Raw genomic sequence first — 23,384 nt, forward strand, 5'->3', positions numbered from 1 at the left:
AATCTGTCTGTGAGCGGTTTTGTGACATTTCAATTGGGGGATATTTCAGTTTACAGTAGTTGCTGGATGATTCTGAAAATCTGCATTTTTATTGTTAGCTCATTGTGATATTAATAATTCAAAACACTCACACATACTATTGATGAACAGTACATAGCCACAATTTCCTCAAATCCGTGATAGAATTTACATTTTCCTATCATGATTACCTTTTTATCTCAGCTGGAGTTTACAGATAAAGCCTAAAGCTGATTTTTTTTTTTTTTGCAGATGATTTTAACTGTGAAAAATGTCGAATCCAGTGTTTTTAGCTGGACTCGTGATTTGGATATAACGCTCAATAAGTCCATTATGGTAGTTAGTCAAGAGTCATCTTTGCAGATGGTTTTCATGGTGATGGATTACAGAACTCCAGATTAAAGCCTTTTGCTAACTGAGAAGTCAATAGCTCACTTATGCCTCTCTCCCTCTCCCCCCTCTCTCTCTCTTTGGAGTTTGTTGGTTGGTTGCAGCAGCGTCTCAGTCTCTCTCCTCGCTTGCCTGACAGACAGAGGCAGTCCTCCTCTCCTTCTTCTCACCTGCCTGTGTGTCTCTTTGTTCATGTGCCTGTCTGCCGTCTTTAAGCTTAGAAATATAGAGTGAACACAGAGCTCGGTAATGGAGACCACGGTGGACCGGCGTTCCCGCTTTTACCCCAGCGAGAGGCACACAAACTCACCGGACAAATAAGGCGTCAAAGGACGCCGGGTTTCAGCGGAAAGCGCCTGTCACTGCTATTTACCACGGCGGCGCTCGCAAGTGTGATCTCCTTCATCCTCCTCCTCTTCCTCGCTGTCAGCACGTCTTGAAAAACAGATGCCCTGCACGGGAAGTTACGGACTAAACACGGATACATTCTCCAAGTCGTCTTCTCCAATTTCCCAGAAGCGCTCGCACCCGAAGGTAAAAAAAAATAATAATCATTTTTAAAAAACCCAAAACGGCTCCACAGAGACTAAAACTGTTGATTTACTTGTTGTTGTTTGTGTCTACATATCGCCCACAGAATTTCTCTGTGTTTTACATGTTAAGTCAAATCTGTTAGACAGGAGTGAACATTTCGTCCAAAGTGGGTGGGAAGGTGACTCATGCTGATTCAAAACGCTGTTTTTTGGTTTTTTCCTTTTTTTGGAGCCAGTATTTACACTGCGCCTTTGCGGGTTTAGAAGACATAACAGGCTAAAGGCTATTTCTTGAAAATTCACAGGCGCTCTCATAAGATTTGGGGGCTTGCTGGTTTCTGTGTGGTTAAATAAAACAACATGGGGCTGTGGGATGTTTTGATGTGTGCCTGAAATGATTGATGCAGTTCCTCCTCCACAGCTTTCTCATTGTGATTTTTTTTTGGACAGGCACAGAAGTGCTTATTAGGGGTTTGGACTCTGACATTTGACGAGTGGTTAACTATGTTGTAATAATCTGCAGGGTTTGTTCACATTTTGTGTATGGAAATGAATAGAAATATAGCATACAACTGAGATAGTTGTAAAGTCTGAGAGCTCATCTTTAACAGTTCCTTCTTACAAGCAGTTAAAAGCGTGATTATGGTTTCTCCTTTAAAAATAATCATATTCATGCTATAATTGGGTCATACTTATAATAAGAGCCTTGCTGGAAATTTAATGTATTCACAAGTTTTTTGTCACACATTGCCTATCAAAATCATGAATCTTTTCTCCAGCAGCTTCCACAGAACCTGAAAAGCCTGACTGTCCCTTAATCTTGATGTTCATTTATCAAGTTTTGCATGTGTTGGTGACAGCCACCTGCTCCATGGCTACTGGGAGCCATACATTTCATGAAATATTAGTTTTTATGTAAATGCTTGTACTGTTTCAAGTGCTACAAAATGAAGAACGGCTAATTCAGAGATAATGATTTAGCACAGACTCCCAAGTTCCATATTTACAAGGTCAATTACTCCACAAACTCAAATGAATCACCCATCCGACTGAGCTGAACAGTCCCTTTTCCCACAGTATTGCTGAGTAGAGCCAGCTCATCATACTGAGGATAGGGACGATGTTTTCAGCAAAAGGAATCCGCAATGTTGACTAAAGACTTTGGCAACCTGCAACCTGAGTGGCATAAACAGTAAGAAGAATATGGCAGTCTCTATTTGGCACCTTAAAAAAGGAGCAACACTGTCAACGGATTCAGAGCCAGCTGTGCTCAGCCAGTAATCAAGATTTTTAATTCAATCAAATTAACTCCGGTGTGGCTGTCCTGCACGCGTAACACGAAGACATGAGACAACTTGTAGTGACACGTTGTGCGGCAGCATGCTTTGATCCTTTACTAGGTTGCGGTGTCTTTCATTCCATCAAATTAACAGTGGATTTAGGTCTAGCTACCCTTTTAGTACAGCTTTTTGAGTGACCTGAAAAGCAGCCTAACTGCTGCGTTAGTCGCCTCAATTTGCTTCAACTGCAATAAAAAAAAATAGTAGGCCATGCTAACTCATAGCCATTTATGTCTATCTTCCCTCTCTTGTTCTCTTGCTCATTCTCATCCACTTTCACACACACACACACACACACACACTATCCCCACCACCATCACGACCCCCACTAGTATGCACTCACTCAAACTGTGTCTCATCGCATCTCATCACTCTCAGCAGCACTCTGCTCACCCCCCTCGCTTGTCTCCATCACACATGCACGCACATGCACACATGCACAGAGCAAAGCATACCAGCCCTCAGCCATGTTGTTTCATTATCCACTTACCTCACATGTGCTTTAACATGCGTCAGAGCGCCTTTTTTCATGTCATTTATTGATAACCCTGCACTTATTCTGGAGTCGTTGGGGGGGTTTTTCTTTGCGAGAACCTTTTGACCTCAAAAACAAGATTATTAATGTCACGTATTGTATGGATGGAAACAGTGGTCACCAGAATAGAATTTCCACACCCTGGTGGTATTTCAAGGGCAGGCCGTTTCTAGCCATACACCGCTGCATCCTTCTAAAGCAAATTTGCTTTAGAAGGATGCAGCGGTGTATGGCTTAGGGCCATTTATTATGTATAGAACAGTCCTGTATTAAATATCTGCTTGGTCAGGGGGGCCAGATTACACCATATTGCATCAATGGAGTGATGATGGCAAAAAAAATCTTTTCCTTCTTGGGTTTCTGCAGAGAGCCGTGAGGGACCTGTGACTTGTTGAATGTGCGGGCTCGGGGATGATTAATATTAAAATGGAAGTTTTAATGTTAGCGCAGTAAATATGAATTATTATGTTGACTTCCTAGAGGAAGAGTTCAGGACATAAAGCTGATGTCACTGCTGCTGAAGTTCAAGGATGGCAACGTAAAAGGAAGTCTGGTTCGCAAATCAACAGACTCTCACGCTGTAGGAACAGCTAAAGCAGCGGGAGTCTATATTTAAATGGCCTCACTGGAGAGATAAGATGTCGTCATTCCTCCCAGTTGGAAAAAGGGTCCTCAGAGGAAACCGAATCTCTTATATCTTGGTGTTCCTTTTTCTACTTGTTCCCAATAAACCTTTTTAGAAATAGATCACAGCTCTGCGTCTATTTGCAACATTGTTTCGGGCTGTTTTGGATTAAGAGTGTGTTAGTGTTGGGGCGGTAACACACACACGCACACATTATTTCCTTGTTTACTTTCCGTAGCAGTTGGTATGTCGTAGCTGTAGTCAAAACTGATTAATGCACATGCTGAAAATCCCAAACAAACCTTTATGCTTATTGCCGGTCTGTTATTATCACACAAAAGATGCCTGTGAGATGTTGGATGACAAGCAACTTTCTTTTATAATTTACTTGAGATGTGTTTTTTAGCAAGAGTGCTGTCAGAAAACCAGATTGTGCTTAACAAAGGCTCAAAGTCTCTATTAGTTAGGCCTGATTTGTTTAGAAAACTGCGGTGATACCCAGAAAAGATCATGGAAGTTTTGTTTGCTATTTAAATTGTCATTGTCTGCTGATTACAGAACAAAGCATTCAAGAAACCAGAACTGTGTGTAATTTTAGACAATTATCAATTATAATCAGCGCTACATTTTCTTGTTTTCTGTACTTTTTTGAAAAACTCTTATCTGCTAGACATTTAAATTTCAGCTGTTACAAACATACTCTCTCTAATTTAAACCAAAGACTTGGTTTTACTGCCTCCCTTTTTCCCCAGTGAAATCACAACACTGCACAAAGTAAGATACTTCTGACATCAATTAAAGCTTCCCCTACTTGTCCAAAATACCGTGCTATCTACTCTAATTAAACCTTACGTCTCACTTGTCCAGAGGCACCAGGCTGAGGAATGAGTGCCAAAGCCCCTTTTCCACCTGCACTGGAGCTAATATCCATGCTAGCCAGGCTGCGGTGGGATAGTGGGGTTGGCACAAGTTCAGGCTGGCCAGGGGGAGCTACACCGCTCAGGCTGTTGTAATTCTGCACACAACATGATGAGCTACTATTGCTGGGGTGATGCCAGGAAAGGCCCATTAACTGTATGAAAAAAATCTGTTTTGTGCGACCAGTAGTCAAAGATTTTAGCATGAATTAGAACACTTACAGCGAAGCATAGCAAACAGTGGTGATGTTTATTTTTCTTTCTACAGGAATCAACAAACCATGAGAAAAGTTGTTTTAGGTCTTTGTATTAATAATTCCTGTGTTCAATAGGAATTATTTCCCTTTTTTCCATGTGATGATCAACATGACTGAGAGACAGTTTTCTTTAAGGTGATCTGGTGACTGTAACCCGTTAGAGAGTGAGACCAGCAGAGCAGTGACTGGAGGATTTCACAGGAGTGTAAAATGCTGTTATGATGAGTCCATGTCAGTTGTATCTGAATATATATACATGTAAATGTGTTTAGGTGTATGTGTGAGACAGCAAAAGCCAGGTTGTGTGTAATAGCTGGTCACTGACTGTGATTCTAAGTCTCTTGATCTGTGTTGTAATAATATTTCTGTTCTAGCTGTGTGAAATAATTTGCTGTATCCCTCAGCCAAATGGAGAAGAGAGATATTTCTTAAAGACAGTCATCTATTACAAGTGTCAGTGGTGAACTATTTTTAGATTGTAATGCGTTAGCGTTACGCACCTCGAGAAGGAAAAATCACGAGGGAAAAGAAATCATTTGACGTTATTAAAGACAAAATAGTTAAGCATTCAAAATGTAATGGTAAAGTTACCTTTTTATTGAAAATATAATTCGATTTTAAAGGGTAAGATCTTTGAAAAGGTGCTAAGCACTGGATTTTAGATAGCAAATGTTGTTATTTTCACAAGCGGCCACCCACCCACCTAGCCGCTGCTCTTTTTCCAGAGAGCCACCTAATAACAAGGCTGTTCCACACTCAGGCCTGCATTAAGATGCAGACCCTTCTCTCTCCTGCTCTTTCTCAATGGCCTTAATCCTTTCCTCCTCTGTGCTATGAATGATAGCCTCAGCAACTAGTCTCCTGTCTCTGGCAGGCAAAGGCCCATTGCTTAACATAATGGTGAGAAAATGGCTGGAGTCAAAAGATGTGTCTTAGTGAGAGGAGGTCAGCCTTTCAGCTGCTTAGCTACAGTGTTTGGGGCAAACAGAGCTGGGAACCTGGAGTAAAGAAAGGTTTCCTGTTGCATTGTAGATACACATCCCCTTGTCTTATTTTTAGATTCGGAAATACAAGATTAGTAAGTACAGTACAAGAGGTCAGGAAATTTGCTTATCCTGTGGTTGATCATTTTGGTTAGAATGCACAAAGCAAGCTCTGTCTTTAAATTCAGATCAGATTTTTGACTCTGAAGAATGTTTTCATGAGCAGCTCAGTAGTCGCGTCACACTAGTTCTGTTAATTGTAGCTTAATTCTATTAATATAAAAACATATATATATATATATATATATATATATATATATATATATATATATACGGTGGCCCCTAGAGACAAAGCACGTACAAACTCCAAAACACTTGCAAACTCCAAAACACTTGCAAAATCCAAAACACATGCAAATTCCAAAACACAACGGAAGTGCTCCAGGACGCTAGGGGCAGTGTTGAGCTCGATTTGCAAAATAAACGGCAAGTTTGTCTGTATGGGAAGGTCTAGTCTCCGTAGCGCTTCCCAGGTTGCCTAGCAACCATGATACTAACCGCTGGAAACGTGTCATACAACTTGGTTTGACAGAAATGAAGGAGAACATATTTTGTACATTTGTTTGTTTGTTTCTACAAGAGCTTTGTGTGATTTGATAAGTATCTGAGGCTGAGACCACAGGACAGTAAAACATGATTTTTGGGCTTCATTTCTGTACTGAACAGTCATTTAAGATTAGTTAGTAAATAACAATTAGCTGATGTTGTTCATGAGACTAAAGTCATATCACTTTGGTAATGTAAATATAATATGGCCAATATTATAGTTATTATATTAATCATTATTAGCTATTACAGCAGTGAACATGAACTCTGTGTCAAATACTGAGCCTCAGTACAGATTCAAGTTGCAGTTGAATCTGCACAGTGATAAGTTATATGTCTTATCACCTTAAATCTTCACTCAAAGACAAGTATCTTTGACAGTGCATATATAGGTGTATCATATATAAGAGACAAATGTTGTTCCTTCAGTATGTTGGCATTACTAAATTTGGCTCATTGCTTACATATATTTATAAAAAGAAAATATACGAGCTGTGATAACTGTTTCTGATAAAATGAAGAGTAGACTGATATATGAAATATTCCTTTATTGGGTGAGAAAATCAGACCATGTCATAACTGCTTTAAGTCTTACAGAATAGATATCAGAGCCTTAAAAAGGCTGACTTCTGCTAAATGGGTCAAACTGGGCAGAAAGTATACAAACACATAACGTCCTTATAAAATATGATGTAACACTATAGATCAACTTACCTCAGAATATATAAAGCATATAAACAATTACAGCAATATGATGCAACAAACACAGCAGTACTACTAATCCAAAATACTCAAAGCTTCATAGAACTGAAACAAACATTTATTTTTAGCTCCATTCTGCTGCTGATACATACTTTAGGTTTCTGAATATTAAACTTGTTGCTGCCTTTCATAGTGTGTAACTTGAAGGCCCTGAGTACTTTCTCCCACACTGAAAACACTGGAATGATACAATTATTTGAACATTGCCTAATAAGACTGATTCAGGACAGACAGTTAGTTATGTTAAACTTTCCTAGCAGTCCTTCACAAACAGGGAACAGTCTGTCTATTCTCTCCATCTGTCAGCTGCTGCTGGCTCTTCCTCCTCCTCTTCCTCACACACTGCTGAGTTTGTCCTGGTGGGTCATCAGGGGTGCAAAGCCTCACAGATGATGTGCAGCAGTGGGTCCCTCAGTCTGTCCTCACTCTGGACACTTGCAGTTGTCACACATGGAAATCAAATGTGTGATAAGCTGCAGGATTCAAACACAAGTGTGACTTATAAATGAATCTTCATACTTTTATTCCACAATCAGAGAGAAAGAAAAAGAGAGAGAGTGCAGGACAGACAGACAGGTGACAGTCTCAGGTGTATACACTGCTACAAAACAGCACAAAAGAAGGAGGATTTAGTGTTTGTGTTATTACGAATCTTAAGGAGTGAACCGTCAGCTCGTTCAAACACACGTTAAAGTCAGTTTGGCTCGACACCACCGAACAGAGGCAGCAATATAACATAGCTAACATTAACAGTGCAGTGGATCCTGCTTGTGCCGTGATATTCAGGACTGCAAACCGAGCAGTATCACTGACTTTCAGCTTTTTGTGTTTGTGGAAATATGACTGACTTTAATTAACCATAAAATCATCACATTCACTGTAAGATTAAAGTCAACTATTGAACGGCGTATATTTTGAAGTAAAGGCTTTAAAACCAAGTTAGTACAAACATCGCTAATGTCACATAACTTTCCCGACATGTGGCCAACAGTAATGTTTTAATGTTCTTCATTATAAAAAACATTTGCGCATAAATAAGTGACATAATATTCAGTACTTACTTCTGAAAGTTTACTCTTCGTCTGCTCCGCTTCCTCCGTTTTTTTTTCGGCAAAATTATCCGCACCACTGCCGCGCTATGAAGTCTGGGATATGTTGGGCCATGAAGGCTACACCGACCCATCCTTCAAATTCAGGGAAATTACGGACGCATTTTGGGACAGCCTTCGTCGTGTCGCTGTGACGTAATCGGCCTTAAAATGCGGCCTTCAAGGCTGCAGACCCCAAATCCGGTCATTGATACATCCTGGCTTGTGTAGTTACTAGGTAACAAAAGCTCAACACTGCCCCTAGCGTCCTGGAGCACTTCCGTTGTGTTTTGGAATTTGCATGTGTTTTGGAGTTTGCAAGTGTTTTGGAGTTTGCAAGTGTTTTGGAGTTTGCAAGTGTTTTGGAGTTTGCATGTGTTTTGGAGTTTGCAAGTGTTTTGGAGTTTGCATGTGTTTTGGAGTTTGCAAGTGTTTTGGAGTTTGCATGTGTTTTGGAGTTTGCATGTGTTTTGGAGTTTGCAAGTGTTTTGGAGTTTGCATGTGTTTTGGAGTTTGCAAGTGTTTTGGAGTTTGTACGTGCTTTGTCTCTAGGGGCCACCGTATATATATATATATATATATATATATATATATATATATATATATATATATATATATATATATATATATATATATATATATACACACACACACACACACACACACACTGGTAATATGACCAATATTAGCTATTTGCTAATATATCTATATTTATAGTTGCTGATAAATGAAATTGAAATAGTATATTAAATACAAGAAACACCCTTCAACTATGCACTGAGATTTGTTGTTCTTACAGTTTGTCCACTAGAGGGCTCTCTTGAACCTCCCTGTTGCAACATGTGTTTGTAATGCCACAAAACAACAACCAGCTTGTCATATAATCTTAGTAAAAACTAGTAAGTAATAACTACACACAAGCAATGCTAGAGAAATCTTTTTGTGTATCTAAAGGATAAAAAAATGTCAGCCAGTATATTATATTTTTACATCACCAAATATCAATATCAGTATTGGTCTTAAAATTCTTATATAAAGCAGTTCCCCAATAAAAAGCCACACCTTGCCCACTTTGAGCTGTTTGTTAGGATGTTCTTCAGATATTACTCATGAAGATAAAGCAAATCAATGTTTCTAAAATTTATGTTAGAAATTAAACTTATTATATTATAAGGAAACTTTTTTTTAAGACAACAGTACAGTTACAGTTGTGGACAGAAGTCTACATACTCTCATCATAGGCATGATAATTTGGGTTGTTCAGTGATTTCTTTGATATCTTCTTTTTCCAGAGTGGCATGATTGTTGGATGATTTTTTTGTGTATAAGTTTGAATATATTTTATTTTTAGTACACAGATACTCCTTTACAAATTCCACCCCAACCAGATGCTTTTGGGTTTTGGTCAATAAGCTTCCTGCACAATTCTAGCTGGATACTTGACTACTAGTCTTGACAATTTGTTTAAATTAGTTGGTTTCTTGTGAATGTATGGATGTGCAAATTTCAGTCTAGCCTAGAGATGTTAATTTTGGAGCAGTAGCTTCTTTCTTGATCGGCACCCTCTCTGTTCATAGCAATGTAAATGGTAAATGGCCTGTATTTGTATAGCACTTTACTTAGTCCCTAAGGACCCCAAAGCGCTTTACACTACATTCAGTCATTCACCCATTCACACACACACACCGGTGATGGCAAGCTACATTGTAGCCACAGCTGCCCTGGGGCGCACTGACAGAGGCGAGGCTGCCGGACACTGGCACCACCGGGCCCTCTGACCACCACCAGTAGGTGCCCAAGGACACAACGACCGAGACTGTCGGAGCCGGGGCTCAAACCAGCAACCTTCCGATCACAAGGCGAATTCCCAACTCTTGAGCCACGATCGCCCCAATGTAAAACTCACTTCACTGTCACACAGTGTAAAATTAAATTAGAGAACAAAAGAACAAGCAGAGAGGCGGCCCACCTCTGTGTTCAATTTACTTGTTAAATCTACTCACGATGCCTGAGTAATCATCTCTCCCTGTCACTTACACATACAAAGACATACTCAAGTACATACAACGTGTAGAGAATGGATGTTTAATATTGTCTGTGTTGGTTGTGCAATGCAGGTGGCTAACCATGAATGTGTTTTGCAGTTAAACTCACTTTGTAACAAGAGTAAGGTGCTGTGAATCGATAAGGGTACGATGTCACATATTTCAAACATGCTTACAGAAACATGAAGCATGTATCTAACTCTCACAAAAAAAAGCACACGCACACTGACTACAAAAACCATTCTGGTCTTTGATCACATAAATCGGGGCTTGATCTTAACACCCTCCAGTGATCGGTAACATGCTTTTTTAACTCTCTATCGCTCTTCTGCTGCTCTCCTGTAACTTCAGAAATAACCCGTCTCTTAGCACCAGATAGAGTTTTAATCATATACAGCAGATATCTGCAAGATTTCACCTTAATTAAACCACTGAGTTTATATAAATAAATAAATAAATAAAATAAAAAAACACTACGAGAAGTGAAATGGGATCCAAAAGCTGCATCAGTATCTGCTTTACCTGCATGGTTTCATCTGTGAAAGAAACTGGGTGATCTCTTTCTTTGAACTGGGATTGCCTTTCTTTTCTGTGGATGTAGTTGATGTACAGTAGTAGAGAGGAGTTTCTAGCTGTACACCGAGGTTCCTATTACTGCCCAAAAATGAAAACGAGATTTTGTTTAATACCTGAGAAAAGTGTACCTATTAATTAATGTCTAGAAGAGCTGATGGTATCAAATGGCCTGTAAATGGATCATCACTGGCTTGTGGCAAGGAAGTTGGTTATATATATATATATATAAAAACATATCTAAGATTGTTGGACAGCAAATTAAAGTGCATGGAATCCATGATGGATAATTGCATTGTTACAGTGGGCTGACTTTTTGCCACCATTTGTAAATTAACTAACACAGTGTGGCACAAATTAATGACGCTGAAAAGATTCAAGGAGCCAAGCGGCAGAAGTATATGGAGAACGCCTGGTTTTCCTCACTAATTGCCTGACATAATGCTAATTGAGCTGCACTCTGCTGCTGTTTCTGTTACACAATACATGACTTATTAGTTGCCACATCACAACTGTTTATACCTAAAGAGGTTTTTCTGATTAGTTTATGCAGCTCTTGAGAGTGATTTAGGGTCTCATTTCCAAACTCAAACCGGAGTGTTTTTCCTAATGAGAGCTGGAAATGGTCAGGTTGATAATTATCTGGATTTGAAACGGTCTTATCCAACGAGGTGACTGATCGACTCATCTAGCTCGTTCGCACGAAAAGCAGTTTTCGATTAAAAAAGATCTTTCCAACCAGGATTGCGGCAGTACAACAATTAGCCAATCAGCACAATGGGCGGGATTAATACTGTTGTCAAGTTGTTGTCAAGAGTTCTCAATCTGTGATGCGCTACAGTAATGATTGCTTGCGTGTTTTGGGCACCCCTGAGGCGTGTCTATTGACATGAAGGAAATGAAGGAACAAGCGGAACTGTTTTACTTCGTTCCACTCCATTCTTTAAACCCTTGCAAAACCTGTGTGCTGAGACAGTTATGCCTCAGTGTGTACTTAGAGTAACATTAAATTCAGGGTTGATAGGCCGGGCTCAAGTGATTGGTTAGGAGAAATCAACCCCCCCCCCCCCCCCCCCGTCCTCCGCGAATGTTGTTTTGAGTAGACGCAGGAGATGGAGGCAGAGTGTAATAAATTCTGTTTGGTAAAAGACCAGCTTAATAAAACTTTATTAAGTGCTTCTTTATAACATGTGATCAGTTATGTAGTCTAATCAATGTATTCAATGCTGCTTGTACACTGAATAGATGACGAAATGTAATGAAATCCAGCCTTACACCTGTTGTGTTCACTGCTCTTTTTTATTATTTTCACCTTTTGCTTTGATTCTTTATTCATTCTTTTTATGCTACATTATCTATGCATTCTTTTGGTCTGTTGTGACATTTCTTTCCTTCCTTGAATTTTTAAGGCGCTTTAATACACCCAGTCTTTGAAATATAAATAAACCTGCCAGGCCAGTTGTTCTGGAGTAATTATTGGAGTCCTCTGCAGCAGAGACCTGCAGGTGACTCATAAAGGATATCACTGAGTGAGAAGAAAAACAGGAAAGCAGGAAAGGGAGAATTGTGCAGATAAATAGACAGACACTGAAACTGCTAGGTTCAGAAGCCAGCTCTCAAAATAAAAAAAACAAATGAACAAAGATGAGGCAGAAACTCTTGAGACACACATGTATACTTAATGGAGTGTATTAACAAATCTGCATATCAGGGCAATTTCCTTTAATCTGACACAACTGATGTCAGATTCATATTCAACAAGTCATTGTTTTCTCTCATTTTTTCCTGCAGTCACGTACAAGCATAATTTTTTTTTACTTTTCCAGCTGACAACATCTTTCAAAAGGCAGACAACTCGATGATCATCGAGCTGTCTTTAAAAAAATGACAAGTTGCTACTTGGTCATCAGTTTGTTGTATTTATACATTTCTGCAGACTGCATGATATATTTGCACAAGAGATTTTCTCTTTGTCTGGCAATGTTTGTCTGTCTCTTGGCGCGCCACTGTACTATCTAAATGTGCTAAATGCAGTAAGCATAATTACTATTATACCATCTAAATCAAATTTTACATTGTCGTCATCCATCGTCAGGTGGTAAATGGTAAATGGTAAATGGCCTGCATTTGTATAGCGCTTTTCTAGTCCTTAAGGACCCCAAAGCGCTTCACACTACATTCAGTCATTCACCCATTCACACTCACATTCACACACTGGCGATGGCAAGCTACATTGTAGCCACAGCTGCCCTGGGGCGCACTGACAGAGGCGAGGCTGCCGGACACAGGCGCCACCGGGCCCTCTGACCACCACCAGTAGGCAAACACGGGGTTAGTATCTTGCCCAAGGATATTTGGCATGCAGCCAGGAGGCAGCCTGGGATCGAACCACCGACCTTCTGATTAGTGGCTGACCTGCTCTGCCACCTGAGCTACAGTGTGCACTGCAGCCCTGAAATTTTATAGATATTTACCTCAGTTGATCGGGAAAAGGTTTGAGGCCATGTAACAGGGAGTGGTCTTTCTGTGTCATACTTCTGTGTGCTCTACCCATGCAGCAGCCAAGCTTAAACCTAATGAAACGTTTCCTCTTAGACAATGTCTGCAGCAGACACTCTCCTTATGTGTGCACTGCATACGAGAAAGGGCAGCTTCAGACAATTTCCCAGCGTGATTATCCCAACCATTATCAGTATGTTGGCATGCTGATGTTAGTATTTAGGTTGAAGCATTGCTGCACCTAGGTATAACCTCACAGAGCTGTGGCTGTAGAGTCTTATGTAAATAGTTGCATTTAGTAGCCCTTATGCATCTGTTCTGAGTATTGAGGAAGACTAACAAGATGTTAGCAGCAGATTATTTAAGTCCTGGAAGCATTAATGGTTCAGACTTGTTTTTCTAGCCCATCCTTCAGTTCCTCAATTGGAGTCATCACCTTGAACTGTCACGTTCCGCAAACCATTGCTTAACAATGGTGGCTGTGTGGCACTGTGCATAAAACTTTAGAAAGAGCCAGTTAATAAAAAGTGGAGTTTGTGGTTTGCAACAGCGACTAAATGGCTTATATCTGTCAGAGTAACAGCCACATGAATGCTAAAACCCAAGGTCTCTCTGCATAGCTTGCATACCTTCTTCCCACAGTGCATCCTGTTGGCATCTTGTCATGAGGTTAGAGAATACAGACAGCTAACAACATCATTTCAGGTAAACATTATTCATCAGACCAGACCACCACTCTTTAATTCCTCCATGTTCCCACTACTCTTATACCCACCGTAGGCACTTTCAGTGATGGACAGGCGGCAGCATGGGCTTTCTGACAGGTCTGCAGCTGCAGCTGGGAATAACTACTCCACACAGGAAACACCCTACAAGACCTGCCATGTTTACAATAGTCCAATCCAATTGCAGTTGCTCAGTTCCTTGCCTGGACACTTAACTGTTTTTCCAGCAAGAAGTCACTGTTTACTTGCTGCCTTATATATATCCTATCCCTTCAGGTGCCACTGTCAATAGGTAGCTAATGTTCTAATGATAACCAGTATATATCTGTTTATTTCTCAATACATCTAATTTGCCGTAATCATGTTTACATTACAGGTTGCTTCTAACTAATCGTTGTGAAATAGACAGACAACTTTAAATCTGTGATCAGTAAAAATGAACTGAGATGTTAGCTTGGCTCATGTATCATCCGAGCTTCACTTCTGCTTTTTTTATGATTTTGTTTTTTTAATACATCAGTCTGTTTTCAGACACACTGGACCCGGTGCATCCTCTTTAACCAGCTACAATAGAAAATATGATCACTTCTTTGAAAGCAATATCAAATGAAAACTTTGGCCTTCTAAATAACCTCAACCATCATCAAGCATGTAAAATAAGCTGAACTCTTAGTTTGTAACTTTAGCCATGCATCCCCTGCTGCTAATGCAGTCATAGAGGATTAACAAGGTTATCCATGCCAGTCAGATCATGGGTTCGTTTTGATCAAATGGCCTGAAGTGACCCTGGCTTGTATGAGAAGAGTGTGAATGTTATTTCATCTTTTTTTTTCCTTTTTTTGCTGCGTCACCGCGGCTCAGCACTGGGGAGCTAATTCACACTAACCTTCCTCAGTCACTCTTATGGAGCTGAGTCATTGATGACTTGTCAGTGCATTTGAGAAGTTGTGAAGGGAGCAATAAGCCCTCTTGGCACTACAGCACTAATCATATTACACTTTGTACTGCACCAACAACAGCAAGGATAAAGGCTCCCGATACAATATTTCTGTTAAGAAGCAATAAAGTATAATTGTGTTAAGAATCAGGTCCGTGTTGATGATTATGTAAGGTGTGAAGGCTATAGCTGTTTTTTCAATTTAGCAATTTCTGTACATTCTGGGAAGCTTTTCCGATGTGAGAAAAACTTTCTGTCTCAGTAATAAGCAGCCCTTGACCTGAGTTGGACTTGTACTAAAGAGTGAAAGAGTTCAGACACATACCGACAAGATAAATATTGTCAGTTACGCCAGACAAACTGCAGCGAATTCAAAAATTGGATTACCAGCACGCTGATGCCAGAGCCAGAGTTTTGTGATGGTTAAAAAGAAAAAAGAAAAAATCCTCCCTGCTGTATTCTGCACTGTAACAGGCAAAGAAAAAAAATCCTGCCCTTTACTTGATAGTTTCCTCTCCTCTCTAAGACGTTACCATAGCTTGTATCCTGGGATCTATTTGGTCTCTGGATGACTTTATTAGAGTTGATGCTCTGACTGATGCACCCATGGTGGAGGTTATTATGCTTTTATCAGTGAGTCATAAAAGGTACAAGCAAGTAATGAACAGCAGTACCACACAATAAAAGAGAAAACACTTTATAGACAAGTGCATTCGATATACGATCTCTTTGGGTCCGCCAGCGAACGCTCCACAATCACAACCTGGTTTTTAACTCTCGGATTCATCAACATCTGTGACTAACTATCACGAAAACTGTTTTTGAAGACTGTGATTGTGTTATAATTGCATCATTTTCCACCCCAAAATATTTCATTTTATATCAGGTGGAAATTTATTTATCTGATTACTTAACCCCCTACCAGCAACGGCATTAAGTAAATGACGGGAAAACACAAATTCACACTCAGTTTAGTTTATTTGTGATATTTCTTCCATCTAAGTGTGTGTAGACTAAAATAAATGTGCCGTACACGGTATTGACTTGTTGTCTATTTTATAAATAAGACGATACACACTGAACAGCATACGGAGAAGAAAGAATATTAGTGCTGAGTGTTTTGTTAACCTTAAAAGCGCCATCTGATCCAAACCTTGTGTCATGTGGCAGCAATAATACACCCTGGTGTCTGTAATTTTAAATAGGCTTCATCACCGCGAGACACAAGTTCATTTCAAAGGAATGAATCACTGTGATAATAATGTTTCCCTTAGTTCTACTGTGAATTGGTGACATTTTCAATATTACTGACATCTTGCCATGTCACTGTATTGTTTCCTGCCATCATATGAGTCGCGGCGCCTTCATATTAAATGCCCATGACCTGATTCTTTATTTTCATGCTCTATGTGTCAACTTAGGCAGGCGTACCAGCTGCATAGCTGCATATAGCCAGCTTGTATCTGGCCTATTTAAAATAATGCCATTGCTGAGCAGATTATAATGAAATCATATTTGACCTTTTGAAGAGCATTTGTTCATACAGTAAGATGAAAAGAAAAACACAATCTCTCTAATAGAAATAATACATTACAGTAGTACTAGTGAGCTGTATGGTTGATGGTCTATGGCTGTCTTATCAGTATAATCTAACACTATTATTTAACTCTGACAATGATATAAAAAGGAGCAAGAGGGAGGTTAGTGAAATTAGAGAAAATTACAAGCGTAAGGAGCATTTCCTGTACCACAACACTTTGTGTAGTTAACTTAAATTTTTAGAATGAATAATATGTTTTAAGACTTGAGGAGTTTTATGAAACCAGAGTTATTTCAGTTGATCTTGAGAGGCTGCGAAAGTGTATACAAAATATCAGTCCATTCAATAGTTTCTGAGACAAGAGCGCACTGACTGAAACAAGATGGTCATTGTTACCTCAGGACATGTCTCTTCCTCCTCCTGTGGTGGCAAGCACTTATCCTGAAGTATTTTTTGTGTAATACTGACCTACAGCGTGAGTCATGTTACTGGTTGCAGAAAAAAAGGTGTAAGGATAAAATCTAACTTCGCAGTCTTGCTGCAAGAGTGAGTGAAGCATTACTGTAAAATTTTCAAAAGCAGTGATTAGTCATTATGGCCCTAAACTCCTTCAATTACTGAAATGTGTGCTCATCTCATTTTAGTATAATAATACCAAAGTATAGCAGTATGTACTGGAAGTCAATTTAATTACTAACTCATTAAAGCCTTAGAATTAGATTTGGAAAAACGAATCATGTACAGATGTTTGGGGATACAAATATGGGTTTGTAGTGGTAATACTTAGAAACATTAGGTCACATCACTGTTTTAAGATCAATGACACGAGTAGTAATTAGTTCTTGTAGACTTCTGGGCTTTAGTCCATTCTCTGACTTGTGTAACATCTCGTACGTCATGTTGTGTGACCAAGGTCACAGACAGAATTAACAGCAGAATTCGCTCTCTGTGACATTGCAAGTAAAGACATATACTTAGTGTGCTGAGCCATCTGGACAACCACTGTGTGTGTGTGTATGTGTGTGTGTGTGTGCGTGTGTGTGTGCGTGTGCGTGTGTGTGTGTGTGTCAAAGAGGCAGTAAGAGAAGGTTGACCTTCACAAAGACAGCTCTGCACTTGTCCTGGGCTGTTAGCTGGTCGCATGAACCCGTGCATATTTGATACAAAACCTCACTTGACCTCCTTTAAGGTGCAACAAAAAGCATGCTTTGTGAAACATCTCCTCAAGTGTGCATATTTAGATGATTTTATGCCTAGCTTGTCTGTTATTTACTCCAGCATAAGCGCTTAAATGACTAAACAAGCAAGAGGCCTTAAGTTCGTCGTGCCTTAAATAGGCCAACTGCTGACCTGATTGTCAGCCCTGCTGTTAATAGAAGTAGGAGTGGTGCTTCTGTGGAGCTAAATGATGCTAAATGAAGAGGAAGTATATGGAAATGTATATGCTTCTAGGCTGTGCAGGCCGTTAAAATGGCCACACATGACCATTGCCTTTGTGAGCATGCACACACAAACAAAGACAAACAACTAGCCGTTTGGACATATTAATAAAAGTGACATGAGGTAAAAGCCCTGCTTGGTAATCTGTAGCCCCAGCAAAGGGACCGTTTTTGTTAGGCAGAGACGGTGAAGTCTAGAGTGTGCTATGTTTATGTGAGTGGGAAGGACCATCACTAGTCAGTACCAATCAGGCTGATAGGATACTATCAAATGTGGATTATTTTAGAGTGGAAAGCTCTGATTTTTTCAAATCCAGGCTCTGTTCTGAGCAAGCTAATGCCAGGATGCTATGAGGTCAGCTTCTGTCTCTTTTAATGCTGTTGCTTTTATTCTCTCTGCATTCTTTACCTCCTTTTCTTTTCTTCTTTCTTTGTCCCATCCCCCCCTTCTTTCTCCCTCCCTTTGGAGAAACTGCCACTGTCCTTGTTTTTGACCTATATCATGACCTGGACAATGTCCTGACAACACAAGGAACCATCAGATTTTGTCCCTGTGCCAGCTTTAGCTCCACTCAGCCATGAGCCATCGTGGTTTAATATGTCTGGATTTCGTCATCGTTGACTCATAGCAAGACCAAATGTATTTTATGAACAAAGTGCTGGATCTTACATAGGCTTGATTTGTGTCATTATGCCTTCCAAAAATGCTAATGTTAATTTTAATAACTGACACGCCATCCTCAGTTATTTCAGTTTATTACTTAAGCATTTAAATATGGGGATAGGAAGATTATCACGGCACTGACAGTTGCTTAAGGGACTATATCATCTGTTAACACTGACGTGACTCATGCCATCAGAATCTGTTTTTCTTCTGCAGGATTTCATGCACTACTTTCTATTAATGCAGCCAAAGTATCTCGAGCATATGCTGCCATCCCTGGGAACGTTTATGTTAGATATGCAAGGAGAGAGAAGCGCCGTGAGATCCTCGACTGAAGCCGACTTACTTTTTAGCTCCTTGAGTTTCTAGTCTAGTTGATCTCTTGTAGCAGATCACTTTGTTTTAATTTGAAAATAATTAAACAAAGAATAATCTCTCAAGAAGAAAAGTAACACAACAAAAGCAAATATATGTCTAATAACAGCAGAAGAGGAAGCCATGAACTTCTTGTGGTGACAGCTGCAACAGGATTAGTGAATCGCTGTGACAGCCTGACATCTGAACCCAAGGGTAGAGCTAGCTGGTAAAGTTATGCTGATAGTTGTTAGCGACTGGATTCTGACATTGCCTGTTTGTATTATTATAACTGTTTGTAGAGCAGTAGCCATGCAAGAGCTTTTGTCATGGTTTTTATGATGAGGGCAGATTTAAGAAGGATTTCTGGTTAATCCTTTAGAGGTTGCCCATGCTGGGAGATAATAGCTCACTTCAGCTGTAGTGCTGACAGTACAGATGAAAGGTGGATATCTCCTCTGGTCACTGGATACTGATGTGTGGAAAAAACAATACCAGGAAGCCGTATTCTGGTACTTCAATAGAGAGAGGCTATTTAACTGTCAAGTTCTGATCCAATTCAAGTACAACAAACACAGAATATTTGAGATGTTTGTACATTGCATGAAATGTAAGGACGTAGCAACTGTGACCCACCTTCTCGTATGTGTTCTTCCATTAGAAAGCCTCAAGTTTAGCATTTTGGCTGTCACGATCTTTGTTTATTGAAACCAGATGTTTTAATGATAGTTTGGAGCAGTCAGACTAGACTACAACTGGCTAGCTCGGTTTTCCTACCGATGCGTCCTTTTATTCCGTATTTTTAGGTGTGTTACTAATTTTGGCTTCTGTTAAATATCATCCTTTTACACCTCTGGCAATTAGAAGTGATATTTCAGGGATTGGGGGGGAGGGTTAGAGAAACCAGAAAAGAAACAGCTTGTTTCAGACAGAGGATAAAGCTGCATAAAGGGCCACCTGCTAACCATTACAGTTCTGGAATAAAATATAGAAGTTGAAAAGAACATAACAGCTCCCCTGTAACGTCTGTGTTTCTGTGTGTCTCTGTTCTTTGTTGGATGACTGTTGCCCTGAAACATTTCAAAGATTTCAAGCAAATAACATTTTAGATTATACTAAAAATAGCAAAGCTAATTTCAGTGAGGTGCTGCTAGTGCGCTCTACAAATTAGAAAAAAATCATCACCGATCACTTTCCCCACCTTTGTCTAATCCTAAGTGTGCTAATGCAGAGTGTCAGCTGTAGCCCTTGCTAAAATTGTAATCAGATTGAACCAGATCCTTATCTGTGCAAAGAGTTCATTATCTGACCACTCGGTAACCTCTTAGCGACCAGAACCTTCTCTGAGCGCAGAGGTCACACACAGACTCATTCAGCTCATTAAAATAATGTGCCACTACTACATCTGGATTGCGCTGTAAGCTTGTGAGTCAGCTTCATCAAGCACTGACCTCATTTGGTGATTTATGATGGGATATGTGTTTATTCAAAGATGTTGAGGTATAAATTTGGCTCAGGAACTTCCTTGTGGCAATGAGGCGCTGACATTTGGGAGTTTTTTTAAAAAGTGGCGTCCCGGCCCCGGATAAGCAGAAGAGGATGGATGGATGGATGGATGGATGGAATTTCATGTTAACATGTTAATATGGTAAATGATGTCACAATAAAGTATTTGTTTTGGTCGGCTGCAGTCACATTGCCACAGAGCACAGATATGATTCTTAAACTCACCACATATTTCTGTGACGGGAATTTAATGCAAGTGCCAAAATGAGGGTTTTGTCCTAAGACAGTTAATATCCCAGAGCGCAAAGCAAATTCACGATTATTATAATTTTGTGCTCCCCTGGCTCCATTTTGTTCTTTCCACGCTAATTTAGTTTGCTCTGTGTTTGCATGGTTTACACCTCCACCACAAATGTAGCGAAATATTCATGTGCCTGCAGTCAAAAACAGCTCCAGACAAGATGTGATTAATTTATATGTGCAGAATTTGAGTTTTAAATATAACATTTTTGTATGTTTTGTCCTTCTCTTTATGACTGTAATTTTATTATGGATGGTCATGTACTTTTTTATTTAGTGTTGACATTAACACCGTGCTTGACTTGTGTATGTGTAATTAGCAGCTTGCTATCAATACGTTTAATACAGTAAGCATGTATACTAGGATTGTCATCTTTTTATGACCATTAAGAGTATTTTTAAATGCTGATTACCTTATTTACCTATACAAATATTGTTTATTAGTATTTGTTTTCCATTATAAAAAATGAATTAATCACACATTTAATTAGGACAATTAATTAACTGTAAGGATTTAACACCGATAACTGGAGTTAAGAGATTACATTAAAGGTTGTCCACTGAGGGGCATAAAATAATTTGTCTGTTTTGGGAGAACAGTTGTCAATATTAATTATCTGTGAGGAATATTTTACTTCAACTTTTTTTATCCAGTGGTTTCATATAAAGAGCTGTGATTTCACATACTGAAAGCAAAGCACAGCAGATGGAAACAACACGAGGTAAACACAGGAAGATGGCTTTCATGCATTTCAAAGATCGTCTGCAACACATTTCATAGTAGCTCGAAGTAAAAGATAATTTTAGGACAACACTATGCCTCCTTTAGGGCAGGTTGTAAAACACCTTTTAAAGCAGGAAAAGAGGCGTCGCCTTTGTGCTGCATGAAAGGTTAACTTGCTAGTATGTTGGTGTTAGATGGGAATCACCTTGAATGAAGACCAAGCGGCAACAACTGCTGCAAATTGACATGTCTTGTGTCCAGACATGGCTACTTTCTCAACAAAATCAAACTATTTCATTTTGTATAGCACCATCCTAACTTACTGCCATCCCTGCTCCCACCTCTTTACACCCTCTCTGTCAAGTGCCCTCTCATGCTTTTTATCAATGAAGGGGCAGAGATACAGAGGTGCTGCCATCCATCTATTCCTCCACAAATAGCTATTAGAGTGCACAGCTTGTTGTAGCCACACTGCTCTCAGTCAGTGTTGGGCAAGGCCAAACCATTACATATGTTTGCATGACCTCATACATACAGAGGTAAGCTCATACACACTGTACTTTTGTGATTTGCACACATGTATATGCACAAACCCACATTAAGTGATTATTCCACTTGTGGTTTTCTATGTTTTTGTTCTTTGCTTTTGGATTAGTACACTAATCTATGCAGTCCTGTGAAAGTACACCCTAAGTAAAGTTGTGCTTTTATAATAATTAAGAGGCTAAGTATCAGCCAAGTGCAGTTAATCAAATACGTTTTATTAATTGATTGTCAACATGTGTGATCACCTCTAATAAAAGCAGATGTTTTGGCAGTTTGCTAATCTGGAGCATTCAGATTTTTTATTAACACAATGCTGCAATTTTCCCAGGAGTGGCTGTCCCTGCAATTTCACCCCAAAGTCATATAGTGCAGTTGTCTGAGAAACTGCTGAAGAGCTACACGTCAGACTCTGCAGGCCTTAGTTAGCATGTTAAATGTTAAAATTCAGTACAGTTGGGAATTTTTTGGAAGGGCAGCCACCAGGAAGCTTCTTACATATCTAAAAAGAACATGGAAGTGCAGCTTTGTTTAGTAGCATGTGAATAAACCAAGACATCTGGAGTAATGTCCATCGGACAGACAACATCAACTTAGAAATATTTAGCCACTACACACAGGGAAAAGGTGCTGCGTTGGGTTTGTTGAGCAGTCACAGGACCTGAGCCACGTACAGCTATTCAGTCGACCATGAACTCCTCTGTATGTTCAGACCTCAACCTGACTAAACAGAAGCTGTCCATGAATGAATTCAATTCAATTCAATTTTATTTATATAGTGCCAAATCACAACAAAAGTCGCCTCAAGGCGCTTCATAGATACAGAGAAAAACCCAACAATCATATGACCCCCTATGAGCAAGCACTTTGGTGACAGTGGGAAGGAAAAACTCCCTTTTAACAGGAAGAAACCTCCGGCAGAACCAGGCTCAGGGAGGGGCGGCCATCTGCTGCGACCGGTTGGGGTGAGAGAAGGAAGACAGGATGAATGTCTGCATACCTCAATGAACTGAACTGTGGACCAAAATTCCTCCATACAGAAAACAATCACTTCAAGTTATTGCTGCTAAAGGTGATTCTACAAAATACTGAATCATTGGGTGCATTTCGTTTTTGATAGGACCACATAGAGTCCTATGAAAAATGAATCTTTTTTTGATGAATCCATCCTGTAGTGAGCTTGTTCTGTCCTATAAGTCCAATAATAGTAACAGTAATACATGCTGCAAATACAAATGGAAATGGTACATTATAAACAATAGATTACATTTCTGACTCACTTATGAGAAACGATATGTGGTACAATTTTGGGTTTATTTGACTCAAGATTAAACTGATGCAGTCTGGCTCAACGTTAAACACTCTGATTTCTGCTGCAGTCTGAAGTAAAACTCAGCAGCTTGCTGCACCTGAGGGAGTCAATGAAAGAGGCAGCCACAAGTGTTTCTTTCTAAAATAGTTTATTAAAAATGAATTTGGCC

General features: G+C 39.6%; 1 protein-coding gene across 9 annotated transcripts in view; it reads left to right on the forward strand.

Annotated features, from left to right (window-relative positions):
- Positions 1-345: 345 nt before the first annotated feature.
- dlgap4b (discs, large (Drosophila) homolog-associated protein 4b) overlaps positions 346-23,384 on the forward strand; it is a 128,548-nt gene continuing 105,509 nt past the window's right edge. For 5 of the 9 annotated variants that reach the window (XM_085158975.1, XM_085158976.1, XM_085158978.1 and 2 more), the window contains exon 1: positions 348-942. The gene's annotated coding sequence lies outside the window, so the exon portion shown is untranslated. Of the gene's footprint in view, positions 943-23,384 lie in introns of all 9 variants that reach the window. The other 4 variants (XM_085158983.1, XM_085158982.1, XM_085158981.1 and 1 more) reach the window with 4 other exon arrangements.

The sequence above is a fragment of the Neolamprologus multifasciatus genome, chromosome 5 (assembly GCF_963576455.1).
Source record: "Neolamprologus multifasciatus chromosome 5, fNeoMul1.2, whole genome shotgun sequence".
In the NCBI taxonomy this organism is placed as follows: Eukaryota; Metazoa; Chordata; class Actinopteri; order Cichliformes; family Cichlidae; genus Neolamprologus; species Neolamprologus multifasciatus.